This window comes from Girardinichthys multiradiatus, chromosome 17 (assembly GCF_021462225.1).
Source record: "Girardinichthys multiradiatus isolate DD_20200921_A chromosome 17, DD_fGirMul_XY1, whole genome shotgun sequence".
NCBI classification, from domain to species: Eukaryota; Metazoa; Chordata; class Actinopteri; order Cyprinodontiformes; family Goodeidae; genus Girardinichthys; species Girardinichthys multiradiatus.
This window is the reverse complement of record NC_061809.1, coordinates 27,144,355-27,160,678: the sequence shown is the minus strand read 5'-3', so window position 1 is coordinate 27,160,678 and position 16,324 is coordinate 27,144,355. Positions and strand designations below refer to the sequence as shown.

The following is a 16,324-nucleotide window of genomic DNA, read 5'->3' as shown; positions in this document are numbered from 1 at the left end:
GCTGCAAAGTCAACGCCAGTGACTGTCCACTGTCTCTACATGCTCATCCGGGAGGAGTGAATGCTGCAAGTCACTGACTGGATGCAATCTGCTGGGTTTCCTTAGATAGAAAAACTTTTTATCCAATTTGAATAAAAAGCTAACTCCGACTGCACTGTTCAATTGTTAGGATTAATTGGAATGTATGAACCTGACTGTTGTGAAGTGCCTTGAGACAACATGTGTTGTGAATTGGCGCTATATAAATAAAACTGAATTGAATTGAATTACTGTTAGTTTTCTGCTAATTACTGACTGTACTCTAAGATCTCTGTTGAATACATGGCAGTTGTCATGATTTTGCTTTAACAAAGTACTTATGTAGCTATTGTTTTTTTTTTCAGGTTGTCATCACAAAATATAAAATCAGATGAACATTAGTGGCTGGGGCTGAATTGAATAGAATTGGTTATTTGCTTTGACTTGTCTGTTTGCTCAGTTCTGCAGTGAAACTCATACAGGCATTGTTTTTATTAGGGGAAAATTCATTGTTGACATGATTTTTGTACATTGAAAACAGTAAACCCACATAGTGTCATGATTTGCCTGGGTTAGGTGCTTAAGTTTGTTTGTGGATCTATTCCTCCCTGTTTATGTTCTTGTGTTGCTGTTATTTTAGTTCACCCATTGTAGATTTAAGTTCTTGGTTCATTCTTGAGTTTAGATATTTCTGTTACAACCCTGGCTCATCTGTGTTAATTAGCCTTCCTCCTTCAGTTGCTCTTCATTCTTCCTTCCACCAGTTGCTTCACATTTAATCTAAATAGCTCCTTTAGTTCACTGGTCATTTCTCCACGCTGCCTCTGTATTTAAACACTCAGGGTTTCATTGTTCGCCACTAGATTTATCATGCCCAGCCTGTCCATGACAGTTTGCCTGCTCGATCCATGGCCATCTTATCGCTTTTGCGCCATGTCCCACTCACTCCTCTGTAAGTTATCAGTTTAGATATTATTAAAACTTTACTCACCATGCGGCTCCGATGTTCCTGCTTGCACTATAGGTCCTGTTCAACCCCAGCTTCATATGACAGTCATGACAGAATTATCCATTTTCTTCAATCATCCTGGCAGGTTGGTCACTTAGCATAGCATTGCAAGACAAAAATACTAATTCAATCACACAAAGGACATAAAGCATGGTGGAATACATTTTTAAAGTTTCCTTCTTTCTGTCTTTATGCATTGTCTTTAGGATTAATTAATTTCCTCTCCACTGTCGCTACATGCATGCTCAGTATGAGGGATTGCTGCAAAGTCAACGCCAGTGACTGTCCACTGTCTCTACATGCTCATCTGGGAGGAGTGAATGCTGCAAGTCACTGACTGGATGCAATCTGCTGGGTTTCCTTTGACAGAAAAACTTTTTATCCAATTTGAATAAAAAGCTAACTCCGACTGCACTGTTCAATTGTTAGGATTAATTGGAATGTATGTACCTGACTGTTGTGAAGTGCCTTGAGACAACATGTGTTGTGAATTGGCGCTATATAAATAAAACTGAATTGAAGAGTCAAGGTGAAGGCTTTCAAAGCTGTGAAGCATGGGAGAGATGACATCATGGCGTAGGGTTGTTTGGCTGCCTGTGTTACTGGTGTGGAGAAGGAAAATCTCTAATTTTGAAATCAACAGCTGGATGGCTAAACTGGAACTTAACTGGATGTTTTAGAAAAATAATTATCCCAAACATTATTGTGCTCTTCTAGACCTGGATGACCCAAGATCTTAAAACTTACCAAATGTTATTTTTTCCTTGGCATGTTCCTCTTTCTGGAGACCCTGTTATAATAGATTCCTATAAGGATCCTAGCAAGTACGGCAATGATTGCACCACTACCACGGGCCCCAGCCTGTCACAACTCTGCCGGACTGCAACAGTATGCTGCTTTATGGTAGAAGATCAACCCACATGGGTGTTTTGCCACAAGTCCTTCAGCCAAAGCGTGAGACTATGATGTGCTGTCTGTCTTCAAAATTATCAATCAAGCCACATCTGTGTGCAGACTCCACGTCACGAATACGCCACCATTGCAGCCTCTCCACTCCACCGTAGACCTTTATATGCTTCCACCAGGAAAATAAACCAGCATAACCTCACTGCAGGAGTTTTGAGCACACATAGAACTGTCCTCGAAATTTACAGCTCTTTTGGGAGTAATGTTGGCATCCAATGAGTTCTTGAGACACCCCAGAAGACAGCACCAAGAACCTGCAAACACCATCCACTTCCTAGTTAATTTTCTACTTTGTTGCTCAACCTTCATCCATCACCAGGACATCCTTAAAGGGGACACTTGGTTCTTTCAAATGTGGCTCTGTGGAGTTCTACTTAGTCAATCTCTTATCTGCAGACAACAGCAGTCGAACATTTTCCTGGTAAAGAAAAATGGTTTCAGGTTTAGAACCAACATCGTCATGTATTGGAAGGTTTTAAGTACAGGTCCTTCTCAAAATATTAGCATATTGTGACAAAGTTCATTATTTTCCATAATGTCATGATGAAAATTTAACATTCATATATTTTAGAGTCATTGCACACTAAGTGAAGTATTTCAGGTCTTTTATTGTCTTAATACGGATGATTTTGGCATACAGCTCATGAAAACCCAAAATTCCTATCTCACAAAATTAGCATATTTCATCCGACCAATAAAAGAAAAGTGTTTTTAATACAAAAAACGTCAACCTTCAAATAATCATGTATAGTTATGCACTCAATACTTGGTCGGGAATCCTTTTGCAGAAATAACTGCTTCAATGCGGCGTGGCATGGAGGCAATCAGCCTGTGGCACTGCTGAGGTCTTATGGAGGCCCAGGATGCTTCGATAGCGGCCTTTAGCTCATCCAGAGTGTTGGGTCTTGAGTCTCTCAACGTTCTCTTCACAATATCCCACAGATTCTCTATGGGGTTCAGGTCAGGAGAGTTGGCAGGCCAATTGAGCACAGTGATACCATGGTCAGTAAACCATTTACCAGTGGTTTTGGCACTGTGAGCAGGTGCCAGGTTGTGCTGAAAAATGAAATCTTCATCTCCATAAAGCTTTTCAGCATATGGAAGCATGAAGTGCTCCAAAATCTCCTGATAGCTAGCTGCATTGACCCTGCCCTTGATAAAACACAGTGGACCAACACCAGCAACTGACACGGGACCCCAGACCATCACTGACTGTGGGTACTTGACACTGGACTTCTGGCATTTTGGCATTTCCTTCTCCCCAGTCTTCCTCCAGACTCTGGCACCTTGATTTCCAAATGACATGCAGAATTTGCTTTCATCCGAAAAAAGTACTTTGGACCACTGAGCAACAGTCCAGTGCTGCTTCTCTGTAGCCCAGGTCAGGCGCTTCTGCCGCTGTTTCTGATTCAAAAGTGGCTTGACCTGGGGAATGCGGCACCTGTAGCCCATTTCCTGCACACGCCTGTGCACGGTGGCTCTGGATGTTTCTACTCCAGACTCAGTCCACTGCTTCTGCAGGTCCCCCAAGGTCTGGAATCGGCCCTTCTCCACAATCTTCCTCAGGGTCCGGTCACCTCTTCTCGTTGTGCAGCGTTTTCTGCCACACTTTTTCCTTCCCACAGACTTCCCACTGAGGTGCCTTGATACAGCACTCTGGGAACAGCCTATTCGTTTAGAAATTTCTTTCTGTGTCTTACCCTCTTGCTTGAGGGTGTCAATAGTGGCCTTCTGGACAGCAGTCAGGTCGGCAGTCTTACCCATGATTGGGGTTTTGAGTGATGAACCAGGCTGGGAGTTTTAAAGGTCTCAGGAATCTTTTGCAGGTCTTATATCCAAGATGGCACCGCAGATGGTCGCCTCGGCGTGTTGGTGCGCATTGTTTTGTTTTGTTTTTTGCTTTAAAACGGTCTTCTGTGATGGTACCCGGAGCTCTCTCACCAGAGAAGAACTCATGAACATCAGGGCTACTACACCAGAGGAGTTATTTCCAACTTTTCTGCCTACTGCTCTGGAATTTTTGGACATTCTGGTCAAAGGTGCGCTCACCTTTGTTCACGCGGTGAAACGCCGGAAGAGAGGGAAACGGGCTGGGGTGCTGGTACGACTTCGCCAGCGTGGACTACGAACACCGTTACCTGCAATATTTCTCTCTAACGTGTGCTCACTTCCCAACAAAATTGAGGAACTCCAACTGCTGTTGGGGAAAAACAGGGACTTTTATTCATCGGCAGTTTTGTGCTTCACGGAGACGTGGCTGTGTGGATTAATACCGGACTCTGCGCTGCAGCTGGCAGGATTCCAGCTCTACAGAGCGGACAGAGACACGGAACTCTCCGGCAAAGCAAAAGGTGGAGGAATCTGTTTTTACCTCAACAGTGGTTGGTGCAACGACGTGACAGTGATTCAGCAGCACTGTTCTCCAGACCTGGAATCCTTCATCATAAACTGTAAGCCTTTCTATTCCCCCCGTGAGTTCGCTTCGTTCATCCTGGTCGGTGTTTACATCCCGCCAAAAGCTAACGTGCAGGTCGCACAGCGCATGCTCGCCGACCAGACACTGAGTGTGGAGCGGACCAACCCGGACTCCTTAGTAATCGTCATTGGTGACTTTAACAAAGGTAATCTCACCCACGAACTCCCCAAATATAGACAGTTTATAAAATGTCCGACCAGAGAGGACAACATTCTGGATCACTGTTACACCACCATCAGAGACGCTTATCACGCCGTCCCACGTGCTGCACTGGGCCAATCCGACCACATCATGGTCCACCTGATTCCTGCATACAGGCAGAAACTAAAGCTCTGCAAACCTGTTGTGAGGACGACAAGGAAGTGGAGCAGTGAGGCAGTGGAGAATCTCCAGGCGTGTTTAGGCTGTACAGACTGGGATGTGTTCAGGACTACTACCAACAGTCTGGACGAGTACACAGAGGCTGTGACTTCCTACATCAGCTTCTGTGAGGACAGCTGTGTACCATCATGCACCAGGGTGAGTTACAACAATGACAAACCCTGGTTCACAGCTAAACTCAGAAGGTTAAGACTGGATAAGGAAGAGGCCTTCAGGAGTGGGGACAAAGACATATACAGAGAGGCAAAGTACAAGTTTGGCAAGGCAGTGAAGGAGGCCAAACGACTGTACTCTGAGAAGCTCCAAAACCAGTTCTCAGCCAACGACTCTGCGTCTGTCTGGAAAGGGCTCAAGCAAATCACCAACTACAAGCCGAAAGCTCCCCACTCCATCAACGACCGACGCCTCGCCAACAACCTGAACGAGTTCTACTGCCACTTTGAAAGACAAAGGGACAGTCCTGCAACCATCCCCCACGACACCCCCCAACAGCTGCAGCCACAATCCACCACCCCCATCTCTCCAACCTCAAGAGGGGCCTTGGCACCTCCAACCCCCACCCTGAAGTTCCCCCCCACCAGCCCCCTACCCACGCCGAGGACGGCTCTTTCCATCCAGGAGAGGGACGTAAACAAACTCTTCAGGAGACAGAACCCCCGGAAAGCTGCTGGTCCGGATTCTGTCTCACCAGCCAGCCTGAAGCACTGCGCTGATCAGCTGTCTCCAGTCTTCACAGACATTTTTAACACCTCACTGGAGACATGTCATGTGCCTGCCTGCTTCAAGTCCTCCACCATTGTCCCTGTTCCCAAGAAACCAAGGACCACAGGGCTTAATGACTTCAGACCCGTCGCCCTGACCTCTGTGATGATGAAGTCCTTTGAGCGTCTTGTGCTCTCACACCTAAAAGACATCACCGACCCCCTCCTGGACCCCCTGCCGTTTGCCTACAGAGCCAACAGGTCTGTAGACTATGCAGTCAACCTAGCCCTTCACTTCATCCTCCGGCACCTGGACTCCACAGGAACCTACGCCAGGATCCTGTTTGTGGATTTCAGCTCTGCCTTCAACACCATCGTCCCAGCTCTGCTCCAGGAGAAACTCTCCCAGCTGAGTGTTCCCGACTCCACCTGTAGGTGGATCACTGACTTCCTGTCTGACAGGAAGCAGCGCGTGAGGCTGGGGAAGCACGTCTCTGACTCCCTGACCATCAGCACCGGTTCCCCCCAAGGCTGTGACTCCACAATTGACACTGTGGAATCTCTCCGCTTTCTGGGAACCATCATCTCCCAGGATCTCAAGTGGGAGCCAAACATCAGCTCCCTCATCAAGAAAGCCCAGCAGAGGATGTTCTTCCTGCGGCAGCTGAAGAAATTCAACCTGCCAAAGACTATGATGGTGCACTTCTACACAGCCATCATTGAGTCCATCCTCACCTCCTCCATCACCATCTGGTACACCGCTGCTACAGCCAAGGATAAGGGCAGGCTGCAGCGTGTCATTCGGTCTGCTGAGAAGGTGATTGGCTGCAGTCTACTGTCGCTCCAGGAACTGTACACCTCCAGGACCCTGAAGCGGGCAGGGAAGATTCTGGCTGATCCCTCCCACCCCGGTCACAGACTCTTAGAGACTCTCCCCTCTGGCAGGAGGCTGCGGTCCATCCGGACCAAAACCTCACGCCACAAGAACAGTTTTTTCCCATCTGCCACCAGCCTTGTTAACAAAGCCCGGAAACCACCCTGACTGAATTTTGGGTTTTCATGAGCTGTATGCCAAAATCATCCGTATTATGACAAAAAAAGACCTGAAATATTTCATTTAGTGTGCAATGAATCTAAAATATATGAATGTTAAATTTTCATCATTACAATATGGAAAATAATGAACTTTATCACAATATGCTAATATTTTGAGAAGGACCTGTACCCCAGTGGTCTTGGGACTGTCTGATAGAGCGTCCTCAGGATAAAGGTAAGGCTAGGAGCAGTTACTGGACTGTTATAGTAGATTCCTATAAGGATCCTACCAAGTACGGCAATGATTGCACCACTACCACAGGCCCCAGCCTGGCACAACTCTGTCGGACTGCAACAGTATCCAGCTTTATGGTAGAAGATCACCCCATGTGGGTGTTATGCCACAGGTCCTTAAGCCAAAGCGTGAGGCTATGATGTGCAGTCTGTCTTCAAATTTCAAATTTTTTCTGGTAAAGAACAATGGTTTCAGGTTTAGAACCAACATCGTCATGTAGTGGAAGATTTTTAGTACCCCAGTGGTCTTGGGACTGTCTGATAGAGCGTCCTCAGGGTAAAGGTCAGGCTAGGAGCAGTTACTGGACTTGATGAAGGAAGAGCATAAGAGATAAGTCACCTTGAAAACTGGAGCAACCTCATAATGCCAAGCATGAGGAGGGGGGGCTTCCAGCGAGTGCCTGGTGGTCGACATTTGGCACTTGGGGCTCAGCTACAAAAACATCTACTTCATATAAGTCCAGCAGCTGCAGGGAGTGAAGTCTGGGTCAGGTATATAAAAGGCTGGTGAGAGACAAGAGCAGAAATAATATCTCCAAACTGAGATCACTCTGATTGCTTTCTAGTGTGAATTAAAACTGAAACCCATCTGAACAAACCCTGATTCTGTTTTAAAAGCGCACACCTCATCTCATACAACCAGATACCAGCTGCCGTTTTTCCCTTATACATGAAAAACAAAAGTAGACCTCGGGGTCAGGACGTCAGGAAATGCAACAAAATGCACAGACTGGAAATTACTCTGGTTCATTGACAGCAAACCAATGCACTGGATGCAGCATCAGTTGAAAAACGCAATCAAAAGGTTGATAGACAAAGAATTACAGAGCAGTAAACACACTCATCAACATGCACATTGCTCAGTGTAAATTTTCTGGACAATTACCTGCACTTTTACAAATGACTGCACTCAGACGCTTCGAGGTAATAACATTTCATGGCTGCACGGGGAGAAAGTCTACATTTTGTTTTCGTACTTCTGGTTTTGGTTTCCAAGTTGTTGTTTATGAATCTGTGCCACGGGCTGATGCCTACATCTCTTCTCACAACATGATGTCCGCAGAGCCTCTGAGGATAAAAAACAACCTGTGGAAATAAGAGATATAAATTAAAAATGGAAAAAATAAAATACAAAAAAAAAATGTTAAAGGATTTTTAAGACATAACACAAAATGTCATTGCTGGCTGTTCACAGAGAGCTCTACCAAACGTGTTAATGGAAAGTTGTGTGGATGGAAAAAATGTGGTAGAAAATGTGGTAAAGCAAAACGACTACTGCAGTCTTGAGATGATTGTAAAACAAAGCCCGTTTAAGAGTTTGTGGAAGTTTTACAGGGCATGGATTGCAGCTGGAGTCAGAACTTCTAGCACCACTACAGAACAGATCCAGAACATGGACTACAGCTGTTGCATTCCTATGTTGAGCCACTTCTGAACCAGAAACACCTTAAAAATGCAATCCCATTTGAGGGTGGATTCATATGGAGACTGCAGAATGTATTCTATGTTGTCTGGTTATTTGCAGACAAAACACAGGATCATCCATTTTAGTTTACGAGCCTTTTTATGCCTGAACGATTCTTAGCTCAGAGTTGTGTTAAAATAGATCACTGGATGTAAAAATGTGTTTTGTGTCACAGTTCCTTGCAACATTAACTGGAAACCTCTCCAGATTTTGTCCAGTTACAGCTGTAAAGCACAATGTGTTTTACTGGACATTTGACAGATCAACACAAAGAAGTGCATAGTTGTGGAGTAGAAGGAAAGGAAAACATGGTTTTCAATATTTTTCACAGATACAAAATCTGTGTAAATGTAGCATGGGGTGAGGAAGATGACCAGAGCTGATGGGAAGATTGATGGAGCCAAATCCAGGACAATCCTGGAAGAAAACCTGTTGGAGGTTGCAGATGTCTTGAGACTGGGGTGGAGGGTCACCTTCCAGCAAAACAATGACCTTAAACATACAATGGGATGGTTTAGATCAAAGTATATCTATTAGAATGGCCTAGTCAAAGTCCAAACCTAAATCCAAGTCTGTGGCAAGACTTGACACTCTCCATCCAATCTGACTGAACATGAGAAGAATGGGGGACATTTTCAATCTGGAGAGGTTCAAAGCAGGTGGAGACACACCCAGAAGACAAAATAGGCGTTTTATTGGTTTTCTAGATGTTTCCAAAGTGTTTGACAGTTAACCATCAGAATATTGTCTCCTGTTCTTATCAGTTCATACCCAAATGATCTGTTAAGCTAAATGATTGTAAGACTGGTTTTATGGTGGGCATCCTTCCTGTAAATCATGTGAAGCATGCGACTCATCTGGTTATCTGTCCCTACAGAGCGGGTCTGCAGCACCTAGTGATGGCGTCCAGAAAGACCTTGGTTTGACCTTGGAAAAAAAGGGTTATTGTGATTGTTACAATTAAGGAGGATCAGAAGTCAAATATTCCATATTTTCATGGAGCAGAACAAATACTGGATTTGATGAGCAAAGTGAGATACTTGCATTAAGTCATAACTTTTTCAAGCCTATGGTAACCTTTTATACGGCTGACCTTTGGTGTAATTAAAGTAAAACTACAAAGGGAAAAAACTTGGCTTTTCAGGATGCATTTAGAGGCTTCCTCAGGCTTCCAAGATGGGCATCTGCAAGTTAAATGTTTGTCATGAGCAATGTTCCAACTTTCCATGTCTTACTGAGATACCATACCTACTTTATGACTAATTGTGTCTGAAATAAAAGTGAATAATATTAATTCTCTCAAGGTACTGTATGCAGACAACGGAATTTGGTAAATCTATGTGAAATGAGGTAAAATCTTAGCTATGACCTCAAAGAAAGTGATATTTTGTGTGCTTTTGGATTGAGGGAAAATTGGGACAAATTATGAAGTCAATGGCTAAACATTTTGTTGGCCTGTGTTGTATTTTATTGGTGACCAGAAGGGTTTTGGTAAGAATCAGAAACACTTCAGCAGCCAACAGTTAATGCAGCAAATGAATCTCTTCACCGAAGGACTGGTCACTGCTGCAGAGCGTGTTTGTTTCAGACACAGAGATCGGTATTGGATTTTCAGTCGTTTATATTCAGCAGGGGTGTGCACACGCTCACTGCTACAGTACGGCACAGTCTCCGCCCGCCCAGGTCCCCCTATATAAACCCATTAGAAGTTATTGTTGTCTGGCGTCTTGCCGCAGCAGCCTCTCCTGAATAAAAAGCTTTGATTGAATTCAAAACGTTATTGTCCTGTGCGGACGATTTGGTTTGCAGAAACGGTTTTATGATGAAAACACAATAAAAGCACATAAAAGCAGCAGATGCAGAGTGGCCCTGATGCGATCTGAGCCGAGCTGAGCTAGAAGAGCCCAAAGAAAATCGGGTTTAATGCAGTTACAGCTGAGCTCCGAGAGGAAACCTGCCTCGATATCCTGCAGACTGTAACTTTAATGTTGGTTTATTTGCTAAAACTCATAACAGAACAGCCTTCAATCTGTCTGCAGAGGATTTCACTGAGCTGCGCGGTCAGTTTTGGGGATGATTTATCCACTTAGTGTCACGTGGTCCGTAGGAGGTGGGAGAAAGGATGTAAGAAGATGTATTCAGTAAATTGAGGGTTTAGGTTTTGTTTTGTCACAGCAGTTGAAGGACAAGACCAAGCTGGAAATATGGCCTAGAAACTACTTTCACATTAACAGGAGCAAGGTCACCTGCTGCACCACATTCAGCTCCTGTCAGACAATCCGCCCCAAAACTCAGGCATCAGCAGGTCTACCTTAACTTCAGGTTCAGCTTGTCCAAATATCACTGGTAGAGTTTCAGAAAAGAAACCGAAGGACTGTAAAAGTATCATCTCTCAACAAGTCAGTGCCATAAGAAGAAAAATTAAAGTTTATCTCCACAAACTCCTGGATTTGTCACATAAATCTTGTTTAGCATCTCCGTCCTGAAAGCAGACTTCCCCACTCTGCCCTGGTTTTTACTCATTTGTGTCAGGAATCATACAGTGCTTTGAGACGAGTATTAGTCCCCATGAAATCTCCTCTGTTTTGGGTTTTTGTCACACCTCAGTACCTCAGATCATAAAAATAACTTCAACATCTTTGGAGACCCAAAGCCTTAGAAACAGCTTTGCATCCTTTTCCAGACCGATCTCACCTGAATTTCTTACAATACGAGTTCAATTTAAATCTACAGGCATTTTTTTTATTAAAACCGAATTAAAATAATTGATTCCCTGCAAACTCAGCAAACTGAAACGTTTTTCCTTTCTTGACCATTTGCTGAGGATCTGATCTGAAGAAAAAAAGGATGAAAATCTGTAAATTATTTGGTTTAAATCCATAAACATCAGGCAGAATAAAATGATTCAGCATCGTAATAACAACGTGAAGTGAGACAGTAAATACTGATGACGCTGCAGAGTTTAGTTCAGTCAGCGTAATGCTAATCACACGTCCAAACAAAAAGTGCCTTCATCAATCCTCCTTCTCCTCCTCTCTGCCTTTCCTCCTCCCCATCAGGCTGCAGGGTGAAGAAGAGGACACAAATGGAGACCATTAAAATAACCAAAACCAAGACTACTATGAGACAATATGTGCATGAATGTAACCACATTCTGATCATGAAATGAATTAAATGGCTGGTCATATTAGTGTTTTAAGTCTAAATTAGCACTTTTTGTGAAATGTGTTGTTTTTCTTCATTTCTTTCCATTATTAAGATTTGAAGAACCTTAAAATTGGGGTTGATCTACATATTTTTTAGGTTGAAATCTTTTGATGTCACTATGAGAGATCTTAATTTTGTGGTGATAACAGCTTTAGAAGATGCAGTTCCTTGCAATATTCTTCTTACCAGCTGAATTTTTCCACAGTTTTTCAATTTACAACCAGAAACTTTAATGCATTTTATTAATGCTTTATGTGACAAACCAACATAAATTAGAACAATTTTGTGAAAATGAGACATGATTTTGAATTCCTCTTTTACTAAGTGTTGCATGCATTTGTATTCAGCCCCCCTGAGTCGGTCCTCTGTAAAAACCGGCAGTTGCAGCCTCAGGTCTTTTGGGGTTTGAACATCTTTACACTGAGCTTTTTGCTCATTCGTCTTTGCTAAATATCTTGAGCTCATGATGTTTTAACGGAGAACATCTTTGAGGTTTAAGTGTTTAGTTTTTAACTCTAGCTACAGATTCCCAAATGCATTTAGATCTGTACTTTGACTAGGCCATTCATTAACACATAAGTATGCTTTGATCTAAACCATCTAATTGTTTAGGGTTGCTGTCCTGCTGGACCTCCACCCCAGTCTCAACTCTTCTGGAGCCTTCAACAGGTTTTCGCATCCACTCTGACAGGCTTCCCTGTCGCTGCTAAAGAAAACCATCCCCACAGCATGATGCTACCACCACCTTGATCTACAGCAGGGGTGGTTTGTTCAGGGATAGTTTTTCACCAAACATAATAAGTTGCATGTACGGCAGAAATGGAAGTTTTGGCCTCATCTGACCAGAGCACCTTCTTTCACATGTCTCACATATCTCTAACAACGCTTGTGGCAAAGTTCTTACAGCTTTTTGTCATTCTCTCACAAAGGTCAGGTTTGTGGAGTACTCTACCAATATCCATCCAGTCAACAAATTATCCCACCTGAGCTGTGGATCTCTGCATCTCCTCCAGAGTTACACTGGGCCTCTTGGCTGCTTCTTTAATTAATACCCTCCTTGCCCAGCCTGTCAGTTTAGCTCTAAACATCTCCAGAACATTCTCCCTGACATCCTCTCCTTGGTCTTCATGATGCTGTTTGTTTTCTGATGTTCTCTAACAAAACGTTGAGGCCAGAAACAGAACAGCTGCACTGAGATTGAATTTCACACTCCTGATATTTGGTTGCACTGGACTTTATTTCGAGGTATCAGAGTAAAAAAGGCTAAACATTAATGCAATAACTTCACAGGTACTACTTTGTGTTGGCCACTTAAAATCTCAATAAAATACATTAACGTTTATTATTGTAAAGTGACAAACTGCAAAAGGTTCAATGGGTTTGAATAAATCTGCAGGGTACTGTATGCAGCTCATATGCCTGAAGGCAGAGAAGGTCAAAGTTACATGTATTTATTTTTTTTCTGAAATGATCTTTATAAGACATGTTGTACTCAAAACCTGCAGCATTTAGAAATGCAGGAATCCTTCAGGGAGTCATTTGAATGTTTTCAGAAGAAGGTGGCTTTACGTTTTATTTGACAGCATCTTTAATTTAGCCGTAGCTGGAAGGTTTCAGAGGCAGCTTAGGCTTTCATGACTGCTTGGCTGACAAAAACTAAGGGAAAGGATGCTTGTAAGGTTTGCATTACCTCTTAAACAAGAAAGTCAGCTTCCTGTGTGTAGGAGGCTGCTGGCAAATATAGATTCTTCTCCCATGTTTCAAGCTCAGATTAATAATTGCAATGCAGCTCAACATGTTAGACAGTTTAAATAAACAAGTTATAACCAGAGAAAACAAGGACACAGAGAGGATGGGGGATTCAAGGTTAAACTAACAGGGTCACATGTAGCACCATCAAAATAAATCAGATCCAAGGTAAAATAAAAGAAAGATATTAAATGGAAATTATTCTGAGCAGTGCTTAACCCTGCCTCAGCCAGCCTCAGGCTTACAGCACACCTTCAGCCAACCTCGTCCCACATATGTTGGGTATAGATGTTTCTCTCCACTGCACCCTGAGGGGCCTTGGCTCCAGCTTTCTGCTCCTCGGGTGGTCCACATGAAAGGGCAAGGAGGTCCCCAGAACCGTACCTGCATCTGCAAATATGAGCTTCAGCAGAATGGCAGAAAACATTTTTAATTTAATGAAGATATTTACTGTTATGTTACGGTTAAGTTGAAGGACAAGAAGGCTGACAAGAACAAAAAAGCAAATCCAAGGAGGGTGAAAAAGCTAAAAACATAAGACCAAAGCTCCACTCAAAACTGGATTTATAGAAGGCTACTTACTAGGTGTAAAACCCCACATAGTTTCAAAAATTCATAGAGAAAAAGAAAACTGACAACTGTAATAGGTTGAAAATAGGGAACCATCCACTTTGTGTTAGATCCTCCTACCATTAATCAATCTCAGGAACAAAGATACCAATACACAAAAACAATAAAAACGCCACTAACCAACTACAGAAAACACAACCAAACCAGAGGTTTCACAGGGAAAATTAGTTTAAAACAGCTGCAAATCAAACCCAAAAAAACTACATTTTGGTGTAAAATCCAGTCGGTTAAGTCAGTGGTGGTTTTTGCAGGAACAGCGCCCTGGGCGAGCCCTTTCATCTGCATCCTTTTTCAGTCCACCACAACCCAGAATGGTCCAAATCCAACCAAAAATACACAAACCACCCAAAAAGACCATTCTGCAAAATGCAGAAACTTTGCATTATATATTAAATATATATATATTGTTTATCACCCATGTCAACAGCACAGCAATTCAAGAACTCCTTCCTTTCTAAGCTTCAAATAAACAACGGTTTGGAGCAATGATTTCATGCTAAAAGCAAACAACCAGAGATATATTCCCTTTCAACAACAGTACAGCTGTAATAAAATACATCTGAAGATCAGTTCAGCCTTTTTTATTTTCCACCATCAGTCCTCTCTCCCGCTCCGTCTCCTTCCTTCCCCTCCTCATCTCCTACCATCAGAGGCAGAAATGGATTCAATCACTAATTGTACTGAAACAAACAGGAGTTGATTAATTCATGCTCTCTCTCTGATAAACGACTCGACGCAGGATTAAAACAAACTTTTGAACATGGGAACAGAGTTAAACTCCTTTTATTGTGGCAATAAATGAGATCAGTTGCTCGTTTAGCCTGCTGGCTAATTACAATTCACTGTTTGCATCCATTTGTTGCTATTGGCATCGATGAGTGTGTTTATGCGAGTGTGTCTGTGTGTGCAGTCATTGATCACACTGACAGAGACTTATTATGGTGTCGCTTTATGTGACCCCTTTTGACCCTGCCGGCGGTGAGTGTGTGTTCCTGTGTGCAGCACGCTCGTGCCTGTTTATATGTGGCCGAGTGTTTGTCCTGCTAATGACTTGTCAGCTTCCAACACACGAAGCTAAAGGTGACGCTTCCTCCCCCGAGTCCACGCCCACATCCACTCGGAATACAGAAGCACCGGGTATTTATTCTGACACCTCTGCCTCGCCAACTCAAACAGCAAGAACAGCCGCAGCTTCTGGTGGATTCACACGTGCAGTTTTCTTCACCCAGGAGCTGCTGCAGCTGGAGTTAATTAAAACTAAACTTTTCAGCTTCTAGCTTTGAAAATACCTCTGACAGAAACTCCTGACCTGGCTTACTCCACCTCAGTCCAACAAATCTCACAAACAAGCCAATTAACACAATCCAAACAGGCCCAAGAACCATTTCTTTGAATGTTTTTTGTAACAACCAGAATGTTAACATTATTATTTCATTTGGATTTCAAGTGATAGAATAGAAGGGGTGTTGTGCACTAGTCCTCCACCCCTCTGACTCCGAGTCAGTTTGTAGAACCACCTCTCATTGCAGTCCCAGCTGCGGGTCTTCAGTTTTATCTCTCAACAAGCTCAGAACATCTAGAGACTGGAGATTTTTGCAAAATCAGCTCAAGTTCAGTCTTGGATGGAGAGTAAGTCTTGTCACAGACTTTGACTAGACCATATTTAACACAAACATGCATTATTATTATTTTCATTATTATTATTATTGTAAAGATTTGTTATTTTGTATTTTTGGCTTAAGTCTTAGTGTTTTTGTTCAGTGTTGGTAAAATTATTTTTTGCGTACGCCGTTGGTCTTCGCCAGCCTATAAATAGGATGGACTTTGAGCGCTCTGTCTGTCCCTTTCTCTCTTTCTCGTTTGCGTTCTCTCTTCCGCTGCTGGGGTGCGTCTCATGTCTGCGCGCTCCCAGTTGGCCGTCAGTACTTGAGGCCGCAGCAGCATCTTGCCATGCGGTAGCTTTTGTTGGTAGCTTTATCCTTTTGTTCTGATTTTAGGCCTGATGGGACCGCTTGTCCTGTTTTCACTTTTTTTTCCTTTTTGAATTTCTTTTTTTTCTTAGTTCGGTGTTGGTAGTAGCTTCGACGGCCCTGTATAGGTTTGGCCCGCTGCCGCACCTGTTGATTCTGTTTGGCCGGCTCATCAGGTCCATCTTTCTGTTTGTACTTTTGGGCTTGTTTGTGGACATGGGGAGGTATGGGTTCTAAGTTTGTCTTTTTTTTTTCAGAAACAACAGTTAAAAGTTCCAGTCTTCGAGTGATTTCAGGAAAATCAAAGAAGAAGCAAAATAATCAATAAACAGAATGTTTGAATCCGTATTTTGTCTCCATGTCCTCATTAAAAATGTTGTGACCTTTTTTTTTTTTTTATGGGGGCTCGTTTAAACTAAGTTT

The 16,324-nt window shown here is 43.1% G+C and overlaps 1 protein-coding gene across 3 annotated transcripts in view; it reads right to left on the bottom strand.

The window, feature by feature from the left end:
* The window catches only part of LOC124883040 (thyrotropin-releasing hormone-degrading ectoenzyme-like), a 344,041-nt gene that overhangs the window by 235,091 nt on the left and 92,626 nt on the right, over positions 1–16,324 (bottom strand). The window contains exons 2-3 of one of the 3 annotated variants that reach the window (XM_047389880.1): positions 13,554–13,704; positions 7,767–7,966 (exon numbers count right to left, since the gene is read on the bottom strand). The gene's annotated coding sequence lies outside the window, so the exon portion shown is untranslated. The remainder of the gene's footprint in view (positions 1–7,766; positions 7,967–13,553; positions 13,705–16,324) is intronic. The other 2 variants (XM_047389882.1, XM_047389881.1) reach the window with 2 other exon arrangements.